Source organism: Miscanthus floridulus, chromosome 16 (assembly GCF_019320115.1).
Source record: "Miscanthus floridulus cultivar M001 chromosome 16, ASM1932011v1, whole genome shotgun sequence".
NCBI lineage: Eukaryota > Viridiplantae > Streptophyta > Magnoliopsida > Poales > Poaceae > Miscanthus > Miscanthus floridulus.
Window position 1 is genome coordinate 73927672 of NC_089595.1, and position 16109 is coordinate 73943780.

Below are 16109 nucleotides of genomic sequence, written 5' to 3' on the forward strand. Positions count from 1 at the left end.
TATATTATAATAGTTATGAATTGTTAGCTGTATTATTGTTCAAAGATTTTAAAATTTAAATCTTAACATACGTGCGTGTCTTATAGAAAGGAACAAAGATAGTATTTTTTAAAACTGGGAGTAGGTACGAGTCACAGGGCTTTGGTCCATATGTAAAGTTGAGGTAATACATGGTGCATGCACGCAACCTTCACTATGTTCTACACTTTTCATATGCTCTTGCAGATCTGCGAGGCGATGGCAAGGTGCAACACACGTTTGTAGTAAGCCTATAATAACATGAAATCGTTACTTTTGACACTAATTGATTAAACTTAATGCACGTTCGGTGCAGTGAAAACTTGTAACTTCTATTATTTTGACATCAACCTTGAAACTGAATATTCCAATCGAACGGAAATTCCTCCCACTAATGACGCAGCCAGAATAAGTAGGGGCACTAACGGCCGGCATCCATGCTTCCATTGACTACTTCCAAAATCAGCTGAGAATCGAATAAAGTGTGGCTATCAAATTCTTCAGAATCCACTGCCACTGCAGGGGTTCGCAGCGGCGGAAAAGAGGAAAGCACTGCCACTGCAGGGATAGCAGCATCCCGGCATGATTGATGCCACGGCAACCATCCATTCCAGCCACATTTGTGCCCAGGGGAAAGCACGGCCGCACCCGATCCGGCCGCCTCGGGGCTCGGCCCCCGCACCCGCCCCCGGCCGCCATTTCCCGGGCTTTTCTCTCTCCTTGTCGTCCGTCACCCATGGCCCCATCCCTCCCCAAACCCCTACAGGGCCCACCCGTCATAGTCCCTGCAGGGCCATAAACCTCCCAGCCCACCGTGCTGTCAACTGCCCCCTTCAATTCCTCCGTGCCGCGCCGCGCCGTTGCAGCAGCAGAATCTGCCGCCCCCACCCACACGCATGGATCGCGCCGCGCCGCGCGCTCGCGGCCGCCGCGGCGTATCCCAAGCGGCGCCGTCCTCCTCCCGCGCGCGCCGCCGTTATAAGGCGCCGGTCGTTGTCATCGACGACGAAGACGAAGACTGCGGCGGTGGTGGTGGGGCCAGGAAGACGGTGGGTGGCGCTGCAGGCAGGCGCGGGGGCTCCACGGAGATTCCTCCGCCTCCGCCTCTGCCTCCGCCTCCGCCTCCGCCTCCGCCTCCGCCTCCGCCGCCGCCGATGATGGTGCCGGCGGGAGCGGTGGCGATGCGGACACGATCGAGGAGGCAGGCGATGCAGGCGGCGGCCGTGGTGGAGGAGGCGCCGACGACGAAGAGGAGGAAGAAAGGAGCGACCCCAGATGCCGCGGAGGCGTCCCGTGGCCGGGGGAGCAAGGCCGCTGCGGCCTCGAGGGCGACGTCGAGAGATAAGCGGCGCGCTGGAGCCTCGAGGTCGACGTCGAGAGATGATAAGCGGCGCGCGCGCTCGGGACGAGCCTCGGAGCCAGCTCGCGCGGGCCGCGCGCGCAAGCGCAAAGGCAACGAGTTGGGGGCGGAAACAGAGGTGGAGGCCCCCGCTCGGAGGGAACGTGCGAAGGCGCCATGTGTCAGTGAAAGTGATGACAACGGTGGGCGAGGCGATGACGCTTCCGATGACGGGAATGCGAAGCCACGCGCCGGGGTTCGCCATTGGCGCTGATCTGGTTAACGGGGATCGTCGGACAGCTAAAGGTGAGGATCATATCGAGGAACATGGGGGAGACCAGGAGAACAGTGCTGTGAATTTGAATGATGACTTGGTCTCAGGTGATGCAGAGGCAGTGGAAGGTGCTGGTGATGAGGACACCTACACAAGAGGGAACAGTGGCCTGGCAACGACTGCTGATGTGGTTGCTGAGGAGATGGTACCCTTTGAAGATGACTACGATGATGAGATGTTGGAGGAGCAGCTTGTTGGAGATGTGATCCGTGCTTACAGTAATGGCAGAAACTTTGATGCAGATGGAGTGGATTGGGAGGCAGAGGATGAGATGGAGTTCGATGATGATGCTGATAATAGTGATTTTATGGATGATGCTCACGATAGTGATTTTGTGAATGATGCTGATGAAGGTGGCAAGTCCGGTGATGATGCTGACAATAGTGATTTTATGGATGATGCTCATGATAGTGATTTTGTGAATGATGCTGATGAAGGTGGCAAATCCGAACCAATGCAAAATCATGCTAAGATGGAAATACAAGACTTGGTGAACCAGAACGTTGTTTTGGGTGGAGGGGGGTGTGAGGAGGAGGGGGGCCAGGAGGAAGAGTTGGGTGTGGGAAAGGAAGTAGATAATAAGGAGGACGTGGAACCAAAGAGTGAAGCAGCTCCAGGTTCTGATCAAGGGGGCTTGCACTCAGAAATTCTGGGCTCTGATGAGGAAATCAAGGTGCTTGAAAATATGAGTAGTGCCCCCTCCAGGAAGGCGTCAGTTCAATCGAAGTTACCAACTATTCCATCTTGTGTTGCATGGAGGACTCGATCCTCATGGGGGATAAATCAAGATAGACTATCATACAATACGTATTTTGAGGCATTATCTGATGAGCCGAAAGAGGATGATGATGATACAGAGGTGGAACTTGATGAAGATGAGGATGACAACAATGACGACGACAGTAGTGACGCTTATGATAAAGATGACGAAGAGAAGGAGGAAGAGGAAGAGGAAGAAGAGGCTGAAGAGAGAAAACTCAATAACGGGATTTACACATCAGATGATGACATGATCAATATTACTGTTCCTACCTCAAGGTATGATATATTCGAGAAAAAAAATACCTCAAGATATGATATGTTCGAGAGAAAAAATACCTCAAGATATGATGTGTTCGAGAAAAACAATACCTCAAGATATGATATGTTCGAGAAAAAAAATACCTCAAGATATGATATTGAGTGGGTGGAGGATGAAGATGAAGATGCAAATGTTGATATGCTACAGCCAATCTCCTTTAAGAAAGATAGCAGCTGGAGCCCTGTGGCTGTTGGCAATGACACATTTACTGAGCAACAAAAGCAATCACGATTTACTTGGGAACTTGAGAGGAGGAAAAAGCATAAGCTTGGGATGAAGACAAATCCTTTGTATGAGCGGGATTTGAACTCAGATTCGAACTCATCAGGTTCTGACCAGATCAGAAAGTATGGCTTCAAACGTGATGGGAGTCATAAAGTTGATAGGAAAAAGAAGCATACATCGTCCAAATCGGGCAAGCAATCCAGCAGTGCAATCATGCTAAAGCGGCAGTCTCTTCTGAAGCTTTTGGTAGATAAAATGAGTGGTGATAAAAGTTTAGAATCTTTTCCATTTGATCAGAATCCTCAGCTCCAGTTTATTTTCAAAGAAATGCATCCGTTGGTATTTTCATTTGGAGATGAAGATCTAGTAGCAGCTGACAGGCCAGAACAAGATGTTGGATTGGATTTGTTATGGGCTGACTTTGACTTTGCTTTAGAGTCTGAGAATATCGGCACTTATTATGATGATGAGGTACATTTAAATATTTGCTGATGTGTGGTACTGGTTTTCATTTTCTTTTTATCGATCAAAACACATGCAGATTTAAATGTGTGGCTTATTTATTTGAACACTGACTCTACAACTAGAACTATGATAAAATTAACAATGTCCAACTGGAGATGCACTATCATGCTATTCTCAGCAAAACGTTGTCACTGGCCACAAACGCAAAAAGTTTGATTTGATTACAAGCACATCCTAGGAAAAATAGAGAAACAATCTCGATCAAACAAAAAAAAAAACTCCCACTATTCACCGTCTGGCACAAGGGCAAAGATGTAGGAGATGCCCCTTGCTCTGGTCAAACCCCAATCATGCAACTTCTAGCGAGCAGAAGAACTCCAGCCATTTTAGGAGATGCACCATCAAACACATATCGTCTTTGATGTTTCCAAATTGCCCATGCTCCAAGGGTGATGATAGAATTAAGCCCATTTTGGTCCTCACTTTCGAAGGACCTTTTGAGTCCTCACCATCAACCCTTGTTTCTCCCCTTGCCCATCATTCATCAAAGGAAACATCATCTGGCTGTGGAGGACCTGCAGGCTGCAGCAGGCTAAACCAGAATTCTCATGCAAAAACACACAAGGTGAGCAGGTGGTTGATCATCTCAGCTTGATCACAAAGAGCACAGCAGGCAGGGTGCAGAAGACTCATCGTGCAAGCTGATCGGCAGTCCATTACCTATTAGGCTATTATGAGTAAGTAACCACAAAAAGAACTGACACTTTCCTGGAGCCCAAGATTTCAGATTCTTTCCCAAGGCCCAAGAGTACAGCACCCTGAAATAAACCCTTATAAACTGACTTGCCTCAATCATCTACATCTATCACTAACATAACTAACAAGAGAAGAAATAAACCATTTGAACTCTCTTTGATAGTGCAACACTTCTGTGAACAATATGTGCATGTGACACTCAACCTATAAAATATAGCCTTGTTTTCTCATAATGCATATATGTTTGGGGTTTGTCAAGGACCTCACACTGCTGTCATGTCCATAAAGAAATCACATGAATCAGAAATCCTTCTTCAGGAACACTATTGAAGCTAGAACCTAGAAATGTACACAAAAAACTATTAGGGCGTGGAAAGCATTCTCTCTGCATTATCTTCAGTTTGATCTGGCTCAATTGTTTCTCAGAGCATGTCTATGTCAGATAGTTTGCAGCTAACGTGCAGGAAACATCATTTGTCAGAACAGAGTAACTTAGTAAACATTAGAAATGCTTTTTGCAGGTCAAGAAATCTAGTTCACTTAAAGGAGTTATTAGACAATAGTTTATAACTGTAACTTTAAGGGGCGATTCAGGTAGCCTTGAAGGTCAAGAGAACTTTATTATGGACTGTGGGCATGGAAATCCTGAATTCGGCAAACATCGTCGTCCTACCAAAACAAGCGGAGTCCTTAAGGATCACTGATTTCAGGCCCATCCGCCTTATTCATAGCATCGCCTAAATCTTCTCCAAATTATTGGCCAACAGACTTGCCCCACATTTGAACTTCCTTGTCTCCAACTGTCAAAGTGCGTTCATTAAAAAAAGAAGCATCCATGACAACTTCCTCTATGTCCAGGGAGCAGTACGGACAATGCATAAGCTACATCTGTCGGCCCTATTCATGAAGCTTGACATCCACAAAGCATTTGACACTGTTAATTGGTGCTATCTTCTGGAAGTCCTTCAGGCTCTGGAGTTTCGGGGCGCGTTGGCGCGAATGGATTTCCATCCTGTTCCGCACAGCCTCCTCCTGCTCACTGCTCAATGGACAAAGGGGTCCCACCTTCAACCATGCCAGATGCGTCCGCTAGGGTGACCCCCCTCTCCCCCATGCTTTTTGTCTTGGTCATGGACCCCCTTCAATGCCTACTTGACATGGCGACCCACCAAGGAATCTTAACTCCCTTGCCTCCGGTAGCAGCCAAATGGAGAACCTCCATGTATGCAGATGACGCGGCAATCTTCATTAACCCAATAAAAGAGGACGTTGAGGCGATCCAAACAATCCTAGAGGCATTCGGAAATTTCTCGGGCCTTCACATAAACCTGCACAGCTCCATTCATCCGATCAGATGTGAGGAAACAGGCCTTGATTGGGTGCTGTCCCCATTCACAGGTACTAGAGGCACCTTCCCCTGCAAATATTTGGGGTTACAGCTACATGTCAGATCGCTCCAGAAAATCCATGTTCTGCCACTGATTGAACGCATTGGACAACGGCTGCCTGGATGGAAGGGGAGATGGCTAAATAGAGCAGGACGCCTCACGCTCGTCTCCTCAGTCCTCTCTACCATGCCAACCTATCATCTAATTGTCTTTCCCCTGGCGGCATGGGCAAAAAAGAAAATCGACAAAATCAGGAGACCCTTCCTATGGAAGGACACTGCCTGGTTAATTGGCCAACAGTCACCCGTCCAAAGGATCTTGGTGGGCTTGTCGTGCCCGACCTTGAAAGGTTTGGTCGTGCCCTTCGACTTCGCTGGCTGTGGCAGGATTGGACTGAAGATTCCAAACCTTGGGCTGGAATGGATCTTCCTTGTAATGACTTCGACCGTCTCTTGTTCAACTCCTCAACCATAGTCTCCCTAGGTGATGCGCAAAGGCTCGCTTCTAGCATAATAATTGGCTTGATGGAGAGGCTCCCAGATACCTACCTGGCCCCAAACCTCTTCCAACTGGTTTCCAGGAAAAACAGAACAGTGCAACACGAGCTTCGCAACAACAATTGGATACGCTCCTTGAGAAGACTCATTACCACTGCAACCCACATAGAGGAGTTCGTCTCTCTTTGGATCAGGATCCTAGACGTGCACTTGGCCCAAGGCAGTCAAGGATTCCATCACCTGGAAATGGACTCCAGATGGTAATTATTCCACCCGCTCAGCTTACCAGATCCAATTCAGAGGCTCAACAACAACAACAACAACAACAACAAAGCCTTTAAGTCCCAAACAAGTTGGGGTAGGCTAGAGTTGAAAATCCAGCAGAAGCAATCAAGGTTCAGGCACGTGAATAGCTGTTTTCCAAGCACTCCTATCTAAGGCTAGGTCTTTGGGTATATTCCATCCTTTCAAGTCTCCTTTTATTGCCTCTACCCAAGTCAACTTCAGGTCTTCCTCTGCCTCTCTTTACGTTACTATCCTGGCTTAGGATTCCACTACGCACCGGTGCCTCTGGAGGTCTCCGTTGGACATGTCCAAATCATCTCAACCGGTGTTGGACAAGCTTTTCTTCAATTGGTGCTACCCCTAATCTATCACGTATATCATCGTTCCGAACTCGATCCCTTCTTGTATGACCGCAAATCCAACGCAACATACGCATTTCCGTGATACTTATCTGTTGAACATGTCGTCTTTTCGTAGGCCAACATTCTGCACCATACAACATAGCAGGTCTAATCGTCGTCCTATAAAACTTGCCTTTTATCTTCTGTGGTACCATTTTGTTACATAGGACACCAGATGCTTGGTTCCACTTCATCCAATTCAGAGGCTCCTTCACAAAATTCCCAAGGGACCACATTTGGAAAGCACAGACGGAAAACAAATGCAAGGTGTTCACCTGGATCCTAATTCATGGAAAAATCCTAACGGCAGATAATTTGCAAAAAAGAGGATGGCCGCACCAGGAACACTGTGTTCTATGCAATGGACCCTTGGAGACCGGTCTTCACTTGTGTATATGCTGCCCTTTGCAAAGACGGTTTGGAACCAAGTTCTCACTTGGGAGCACTTTGACGGTATATTGGGCCAGCAACAGGAAGACCCACTGCAGATTATGCCTTGGTGGGAGAAGGCAGCTAGCAAAGCGCCTCCGGCTGATCGAAAGAGGTTCAATGGCCTAGTAATATACACATTCTAGAACTTATGGAAAGAGAGGAACAGGCGCATTTTCAATAGCACTTCAGAAACAGTGTGGCAGGTAGCTGCGAGGATCAAAGACGACATTGAACAGAGGAAGAGAGCGTTTGGCTAGGAGGGGTTTCCTTTTCTGAGTGGGCTTCCACCCTTCTGTTGTGCCCACGGGGGCGTGTATTATTTCCTCTACCTGCTTGTACATAAACTTTTTTCCTCCTCTATCTTAATTGAAAGGCAGAGCTCCTGCCAAAGTTTTCAAAAAAAAAAATTATCTTAAAAAAAACAAAAAGGAAGCAGAGATGTTTGTTCTTTGTTAAAAGTTTCGTCATCAGTGTGTTTCATTTGCTGAATTCCTTTCTTACCCAACATTAATGACTCAATTCTTTGTTCTCTTTGGGAATGGAATTTCCTAACTTGGCATCATTACATCGACTCAAACATGCGTAGTATTTTGCATACCTGATACCACTGGTAGATTTCTACTCTTTATTCAACAATCGGCATAAATAGTTTCATCTTTTAGAAACTAGACATCCCCTACTGTTTTCATGTAAAAGTTAGATAGCGTTTCAAGGTCATGCATCCATGATATGCTACTTCGATTTTTAATGTTTATTTTCTTGAATGCAAGAGTTTGTACATTGCAGATACTTTGATTTGCCACTTATATCTAGCGAGAGTGGCCAAATTGAACTTATTAGCTTATGTTGTATTGTAGGGTCAAGAAGAAGGCAATCAGCTAGATTTTTCTCTTGCCCCAGTAACACCCTGTTCTCGTGGGAAGCATGAGTTTATTATTGATGATCAAATAGGGATCAGATGCAAATACTGTTCCTTAGTAAACCTGGAGATCAAATTCATGTTTCCATCATTGGTAAGCTTTCTTATGGCCACAAGTCATGGCATCCTTTCTACAGTACAAGCTTCTAAATCTGGTCATTTAACTCGTCTTTTCTTCCAGGTCTCAGGCTTTGCCGAGAAATCTGCATGGCCAAATGCCAAAGGTGTGAAGGATACATTGGTGTTTCATGATCTTTATGAACAAGCAGGCAGTGACATTGAACAATCTCAGGATCTTCATCAATATGGAACGGTGTGGAATCTTATTCCAGGGGTCATCAGTACTATGTATGAGCATCAGCGTGAAGCATTTGAATTTATGTGGACAAATTTAGTTGGTGCTATTAGGCTTGATGAGCTAAAGCATGGAGCAAAACCTGATGTTGTTGGTGGATGTGTGATCTGTCATGCTCCAGGAACAGGAAAGACACGATTAGCTATTGTATTTATCCAGACATACATGAAAGTGTTTCCAGACTGCCGGCCAGTGATTATTGCACCACGTGGGATGCTCTTTGCTTGGGATGAGGAGTTTAAGAAATGGAATGTTGATGTTCCTTTTCATATAATGAACACAACTGATTACACTGGAAAAGAGGACCGGAACATATGCAAGTTAATAAAGAAAGAACACAGGACAGAAAAGTTGACAAGACTAGTGAAACTACTTTCATGGAACAAAGGCCATGGTATTCTTGGAATAAGTTATGGCCTGTACACAAAACTGACATCTGAAAAACCTGGCTGCACAGAAGAAAACAAAGTAAGAAGCATTCTTCTTGATAACCCTGGCTTACTTGTTCTTGATGAAGGACACACACCTAGGAATGAGCGCAGTGTCATGTGGAAAACTCTAGGAAAAGTGAAAACTGAGAAGCGTATAATTTTATCTGGAACTCCTTTTCAGAACAATTTTCTTGAGCTTTACAACATTCTTTGTCTGGTAAGGCCTAGGTTTGGTGAAATGTTTTTGACGAAAGGAAGAGTGGGTCGAAGGCACTATGTCTCAAAGAGGCAAAAGGATAAGTTTTCTGATAAATATGAAAAAGGAGTTTGGGCTTCACTAACTAGCAATGTAACTGATGATAATGCAGATAAAGTAAGATCAATATTAAAACCATTTGTTCATATACATAATGGTAATATTCTTCGAACTCTTCCAGGGCTCAGAGAGAGTGTGATTATTCTGAAGCCTCTTCCCCTTCAAAAGAGTATCATTAGAAAGGTGGAAAACATTGGTTCTGGTAACAACTTTGAACATGAATATGTCATTTCTTTAGCTTCTACACACCCTTCCCTTGTAACCGCCATTAACATGTCTGAGGAGGAAGCTTCACTTATTGATAAACCTATGCTTGGAAAATTGAGATCAAATCCCTATGAAGGGGTAAAAACAAGATTTGTAATGGAAGTTGTTCGTTTGTGTGAAGCATTAAGAGAGAAGGTTTTGATTTTTAGCCAATATATTCAGCCTCTAGAGTTGATAAAAGAGCATCTTCGCAAGTTCTTTAAATGGAGAGAAGGGAAAGAAATTCTTCAAATGGATGGAAAGATCCTTCCAAGATATCGCCAGGCTTCCATTGAAGCCTTCAATAATCCAAATAATGAATCCAGGGTGTTACTTGCATCTACAAGAGCATGCTGTGAAGGGATTAGCTTGACCGGTGCTTCAAGAGTTGTGCTTCTAGATGTTGTTTGGAACCCAGCTGTTGGAAGGCAAGCCATCAGCAGAGCATTTAGGATAGGTCAGAAGAAATTTGTATATACATATAATTTGATAACTTATGGAACAGGTGAAGGTGACAAATATGACAGACAAGCAGAAAAGGATCACTTATCCAAGTTGGTCTTCTCTACAGAAGACGAGTTCAATAATGTTAGGAACATGCTATCTAAAGCTGAAATGGAGCACTGTTCTAAGTTGATTTCAGAAGATAAAGTTTTGGAGGAGATGACTTCCCACGATCAACTTAAAGGAATGTTTTTGAAGATCCATTATCCACCAACCGAGTCAAACATTGTCTATACTTACAATCAAATTACTCCTGAGTGAAGTCGATGGTAATCGTCAGCACCAGATTGTTTTAGTCTATATCTATGGTATGCTTATAACTTCTGACTTCCTTCTTCCTGTAGCTGTTGTAGGTTTATTAGTTCTGTTATTGCAAGCACTATCTTATATTTTGTTTTCTACCTGATTGTCGCCGTAGTGTTTGTGAACCAAATTGTTTATGAGAGGTTAATGCCTTGCTATCTTGATAATTTGGTTGTCACCTCGACATCTCCTATTTTCTATGTTGATTTTATGTTTCGGGACATAGCATGAAGCAATAATTTTGTCCTCCTAAACTGCTTTATTTTGATTTTGCTTGTCATCCTATTTGACTACTTGTAAAGTTGGAGCGCTCTCGACATTTTCATTAAAGCTAACTTTATGTTGCCATCATACACACATGCAGTTATGCACGCTATCGGGTTTAGTGTTGTTTATTGTTTTGTTACAAACTAAATAAATGTTTAAAATTGCGTTGTCTTTGATTGACTTGCGTTTTCCCAAATGTTTTCCTGCAGGCAAGGCATGCACAGGAGGATCCCCCGCAGGCTTCATTTTCTTTATTATTCGTCCTGTTCGCTTGGCTTATAAGCCGTACTTTTTCAGCCAACGAACATTATTTTTCTCTCACAACAAATTAGCCAACAGTACTTTCAGCCATGACTTATCAGCTAAGCGAACAGGGCAATTGTCTACCGCACAATAAATCTGCAAGTGTATCTTGGAGAGGACTAAAAGCAGAAGTTAATAATGGGTGGTAGAGCCTCAATGTATTCGGTGGTTCACAAGGTTGTGGGCTTTTGGAAGTTCATGCCTATATCCAAATGTGATGTATAATAATACCATTGGACCTTTTCAGCGGTTCAATTTTATTTAAATAAAAGACTGCCTCAATTGGAATACACGGACGCTGCCTCCTTTCGGCATTTTGGGTGTTCCACTTTCATTTTGTGTTATTACTATTATACATGCCACCATGAAACTACCAACCTCAGTCCTCTTGTGAAGTAGACTGGTACATGTGTGCACTTTTTTTTAAAGTTTCTCTACTACAAATATGTTATTTATAGATCATATGCTCTCACGGTACAAGGAATACTGAAAAATGGCATCCTGCCTTCTTACCAACATTATGCTCTCCTCAGGACGTTCGATGCTCCGAATGCGCCCTTCGTGGGCCTGTGGAGCCCAATACGGAGCTTGCTCTCGGCTTCTCCATAATAAAAAATACTGATTCCCTATTCCTTTCTGTTGTGGCCTTCTTTCACTGTGAGCATGTGTCTTCTGTGATCGACTCCACCATGTCACCCGCCCGCTGCGCACCTTCCTAGCGCGGGGGACGCTCACCGTGGGCAGCACCATAGCAACCATCACGGAGCCCCGCAGCCACCTGACCGCTGGCATCCCCCTCCCTCCCTCCCTCATCCCCCACCCCACCCTCACCCTACTCCGCGGCATCAAGCTCTGCGCCAACGTCGAGCTGTGCTACGCTGAAAGCGTATGTTGCAAGAGTATGTTTTAAGTGTTTTAGATATTTCAGAAGTATGTTGCAAATGTTGTATATTGATGCTACAAAAGTAGATCGGGATGTTGCACATGTTATAATGGCTATACACGTATATTTCAAGTGTATGTTCCAAATGTTTCATCTGTTTCAGACGTATGTTGTAAGTGTTTTATCTGGATGTTATAAAAGTAGATCTGGATGTTGCATATACATACACGTTGCAAGCATATGTTTCAAGTGTTTTAGTTGTTTCATACGTATGTTGCAAGTGTTTCATCCAAATGTATGTTTGCAATGGTTTTCAAGTGTTTTCAGTCGTTTTTGCAAGTGTTTCAGACACTTGTTTCAAGTGTTTCATATGTCTTCTTTTGTATGTTGCAACTGTTGCATCTGAATGTTTCAAAAGTAGATCGGGTGTTGCACATGGGATACGCATGAGAAGCGGCAGGCGGCGCCGCGATGTCCGGAGCGGCACGGGCCCGCTGATGGGGCGCTCTTTCGCGAGCCCGGCATGCTAGGGTGCTCGCTCACTCGTTGTGCGGGCCCCGTCTAGACGCTAGTGCCCCGAATCAAACGTCCGAGCACTAGCAAGTTCATATCAGAAGAGGAAATATTGTTGTCATGTTTGTCTTGTCAAAATACGCACCTCAAAGGTTTATTTTTCTTTGCCTTTTCTGGTGAAATACCCACACGGTCATATTATGTTTGTTGCAACGGTGAGGTGTTTTACCTAAACGGTCAAGATTGTCAGCCTGGGCAATCGGTTTTAATCGACTATTCAGTTTGGTTTCGTCGGTTTCTACAAACTTTGGTTTCCCGGATCCAGTAACCGATCGGTTTGTCTCAGAAGAAGGAACCGACAAGTTCGGTGTCTGGTTTCTCGGTTCGATTTCCGGTTTGAACCGAGCAAACCGATTGACACAGAGAAAAGAGAGAGGGAGAACTAGAACTGCACGACGAGGCCTAAGGAGCTGCGCTGCGCCGCTAGTCCGCCACCACCGCGCAGATGCCGCTCCCTCCTGCCGCACCGACCCCATCCCTACGGCGCGCGGGCACGCTCCTACCGACCGCTGCCGAAGAGCCTCCTGCAGGCCGCCCTGTAGCCGCGCCCGCAAGCCACCGCCTCCTGCTCACCGTCGCTTGCCCGCGCTCGCTGCTCGCCGTCGCAGTTGCGCCGTTGCACCGCGCAATCGCGTACTCCCTCTCTTCACCGCACATTGGATTGGATAGGGTTTCAATGTGTGTTGGGCTGATCGGCTGAGGCAGTGGGGGCTTAGGGCCTATTTGGTAGAGCTCCATCTGATTCTGATTCTCTAAGGAAGCTGATTCTCTGAGAGAAGTGATTATGTGGCTGAAAGTGATTCTCTTTGATTCTTTAGCATAAATTCTTGAAATCATGATGGAGAATCACTTCACAGAATCAGGAGAAGCTACTTTTTCAGCTCTCAGTCTCCTAGTTTATTTCAGAGAATCACTTCACGGAATCAGCAGAGAATCACTTCTCTCTGAAAAACTGTTTGCCAGAGCTCCTGCTGGATTCAACAGAGAATCAGTTCTGCCAAACGGGGCCTTATGTGTATGCATTGGTCTTGGGCCATATTGGGCCATTGGGCTGCTACTATCTGGAGAAGAGGGATACGGCTCTGCTCTGCACTTGAGGAGCGGTTCCTTCGGGTGTTCGGTTCTCAAGACCCTAAAACTGAAGCCGAGAATCGTAGCCGAACTTCCCAGGTATAAAAACCAAAATCGTACCAACCGAAAAACCGACACTTCGGTTCGGTTTCTGGTTTCGGTTTTCGAGTTAAATGTGTCTAGTCTGACAAGATTGTACAGCTGGACTATACCAAGTGTACAATCTTTCAAACTTGAAAATGCAGAAGTACCATTATGATGATGATCATCAGTAGTTTGTAGAAGATGAGCTTTTATTATGCTCGGGTTCAACCATTCAGCATGTGGTCCAATCAGGTAATATGATAACCAAGCTATCCCAGTCCATGTTGTTCATCTTTAACATCAAAATATGCTGTAATTTTGTGCAAGACTGGAACTGGACCACTTATATGGTAACCAATGCTTCAGTCATGTTCAGGTGAAGATCATCTTTTGCCGAACATCATTATTGCACTAGTTTTGGAGTTGGAAAAAGGTACAAAGAAAATGTTGAATTTTCTTCCTTCGTGTGTACAGAGTATTATGTATTTGGGAGTTCTGCTGGGGAAAATTCAAGCAAAATGAGCTCAAGTTTTTTCTTTATACGCAAAACCTTAAGGTTCGTTTGTTAGAGATTCAAATTCTCATAGAAACGTTTGGGTTCAGATGATGATTCAGAATCACTTCATCAAATTGTTTGGCTGGTAGGCTAGATTCTGGTTCAAAACTGTTTTTCATAAAAATCATATAAATGAACATATTTTTCAAAAAAATCAAAACTTTTTTATGGGAGAAGAACAACTTAAATACAACCTGTTTTAACTTGTTTCAACTAAAAAGAATTAACTAAAAATTATAGTTGCTAATACAATAAGGGGGCAACAATCAGAATCGCGCGAAACCAACTAATAACCATTTGCTAGGCATAAAAATGTGAAATGTTTGTAGTGATTCTCGAGTGAAACGTTTTTCACCTAACCTATTTGGCAATGATTCTACCGATTATCTCAAGAATTAGAAATGTTTTTGGTTGCCAAAGGGACCTTGTAGTTTCCTAAATGAGTCGCTTGTACAAAATGCAGGTCGATGACTAGATGAATTGATTGCAGAGGCATGCATTACAATTTATAGCGAGATGGAGACTACTATATGAAACAACTACAAATATTGATGAACTTATGTTGTGTTTTACAAGCCCAAAAAAGCTTATGTGCTTTGCATACGCAGGGCTTCTCATTCTATTCTGGGGACATCCGTGGGACTGCTGTCATGTAGAGTTATTGTTTAAGTTCTAACTTGAGTCATACTATTCGCCAAAAATAGTATGTGTTTTTCGTTCTTCATGGAAAACAAAGTTATTTCTTATCTTGTGTCCTAAATATAAGAAACCTTCTAGTGTTCTAAATCAAATCATCCTACGTTTAACCATGTTTGTAGAAAAGATTATTAACATAAACCACGTCAAAGAGGTGAATTATGAAAATATATCTCATAATGTACTAATTGAGTTTGTCTAATATCGTGAATTTTATTATTCTTTTCTTAAAACTTGGACAAACTTAGAATGGTTTGACTTAGGGCTTTAATTTTAGAATAGAGAGAGTAGTTTTAGGCCAATTTTTCTTCTCAACATGTTATGTGAGAACATGAATCTTTTTTGTCCAAATAAAGAAGTAAACATTCATATAATTGCAGAAATATTGCCCCCAAGAAAATCAACATTAAATTGAATTTGGCATACTTGTCATTTTCAAAGCAGTAAAACTCACACATGTACTTTGTTGGTAATTAGTATCTGAAGTGTCTCAAAACACATATCTAGTACATCCAATAGAAAATGGATTATATTGCGTGTTAGAAAGGAATATGAGACTAGTGTACTATCTGCAGTTTGTTGACGCTAAGATGTGCCAAATACCTAGCACGTGCAGCACGCAGAGGAACTCAATGCTAAGTTCTGTGTGAAGGGAACATGACGTCTAAGAGAGGGTGTTGAAGTAGGCTTCTAAAAACTTCTACTCTAAACTCGGTCTCTAATTTTTATTTATCAAAACCTATTCAAGAATATAATCTATTTAGATGTGCAATTAAGGTTTTGCTAAACCTTAGTTTGGTATAAGAGTTTGATATACTAAGCTGAATAGATGTACAAAGATGAAACTCTAGAGATATGGATCAATACTTGATGGAACCATGTGCCAAAAAGACGAACGAAACCCTAAGTTGTGCAAGCTTAAGGAATTAGGTTCAAACTCAAACTCAAATACCACATAGACCACCTCCTAGGGCATTAAGTCATGAATTTGAACCAATTTAACAAGTTAATTGCACAAAAAGAATTCATAAGATGATGCCTAAGGTTTAGGGTATTGATCTTCCAATCATTAAATAGGGGTACGAAGGGGTACATTTGATAAAAGAAACTCACCTAATCTAAGATCTTGAATTTTGCTAGAGCAGTGTTTTCCTAAATGCTAAATTGTAAACGGTCGGTCACCTATCATTTAGCCATTATCCAAGCTAAACGACCAATAGACGGGATAAATGAACGATTAAACGGAGATAGCGTACGACCGTGCAACATGTATATGGTGTTCAAACGAGCTAAACGTCCGTTTAAGAAAATAGTGTGTGTGTGTGTGTGTGTGTGTGTGTGTGAGAGAGAGAGAGAGAGAGAGAGGAGAGAGAGAGAGAGA

The 16109-nt window shown here is 43.7% G+C and overlaps 1 pseudogene; it reads left to right on the top strand.

Moving 5' to 3' along the window:
• The first annotated feature begins 491 nt into the window (after positions 1 to 491).
• On the top strand, positions 492 to 11157 carry LOC136513703 (SNF2 domain-containing protein CLASSY 4-like; annotated as a pseudogene).
• Positions 11158 to 16109: the final 4952 nt, after the last annotated feature.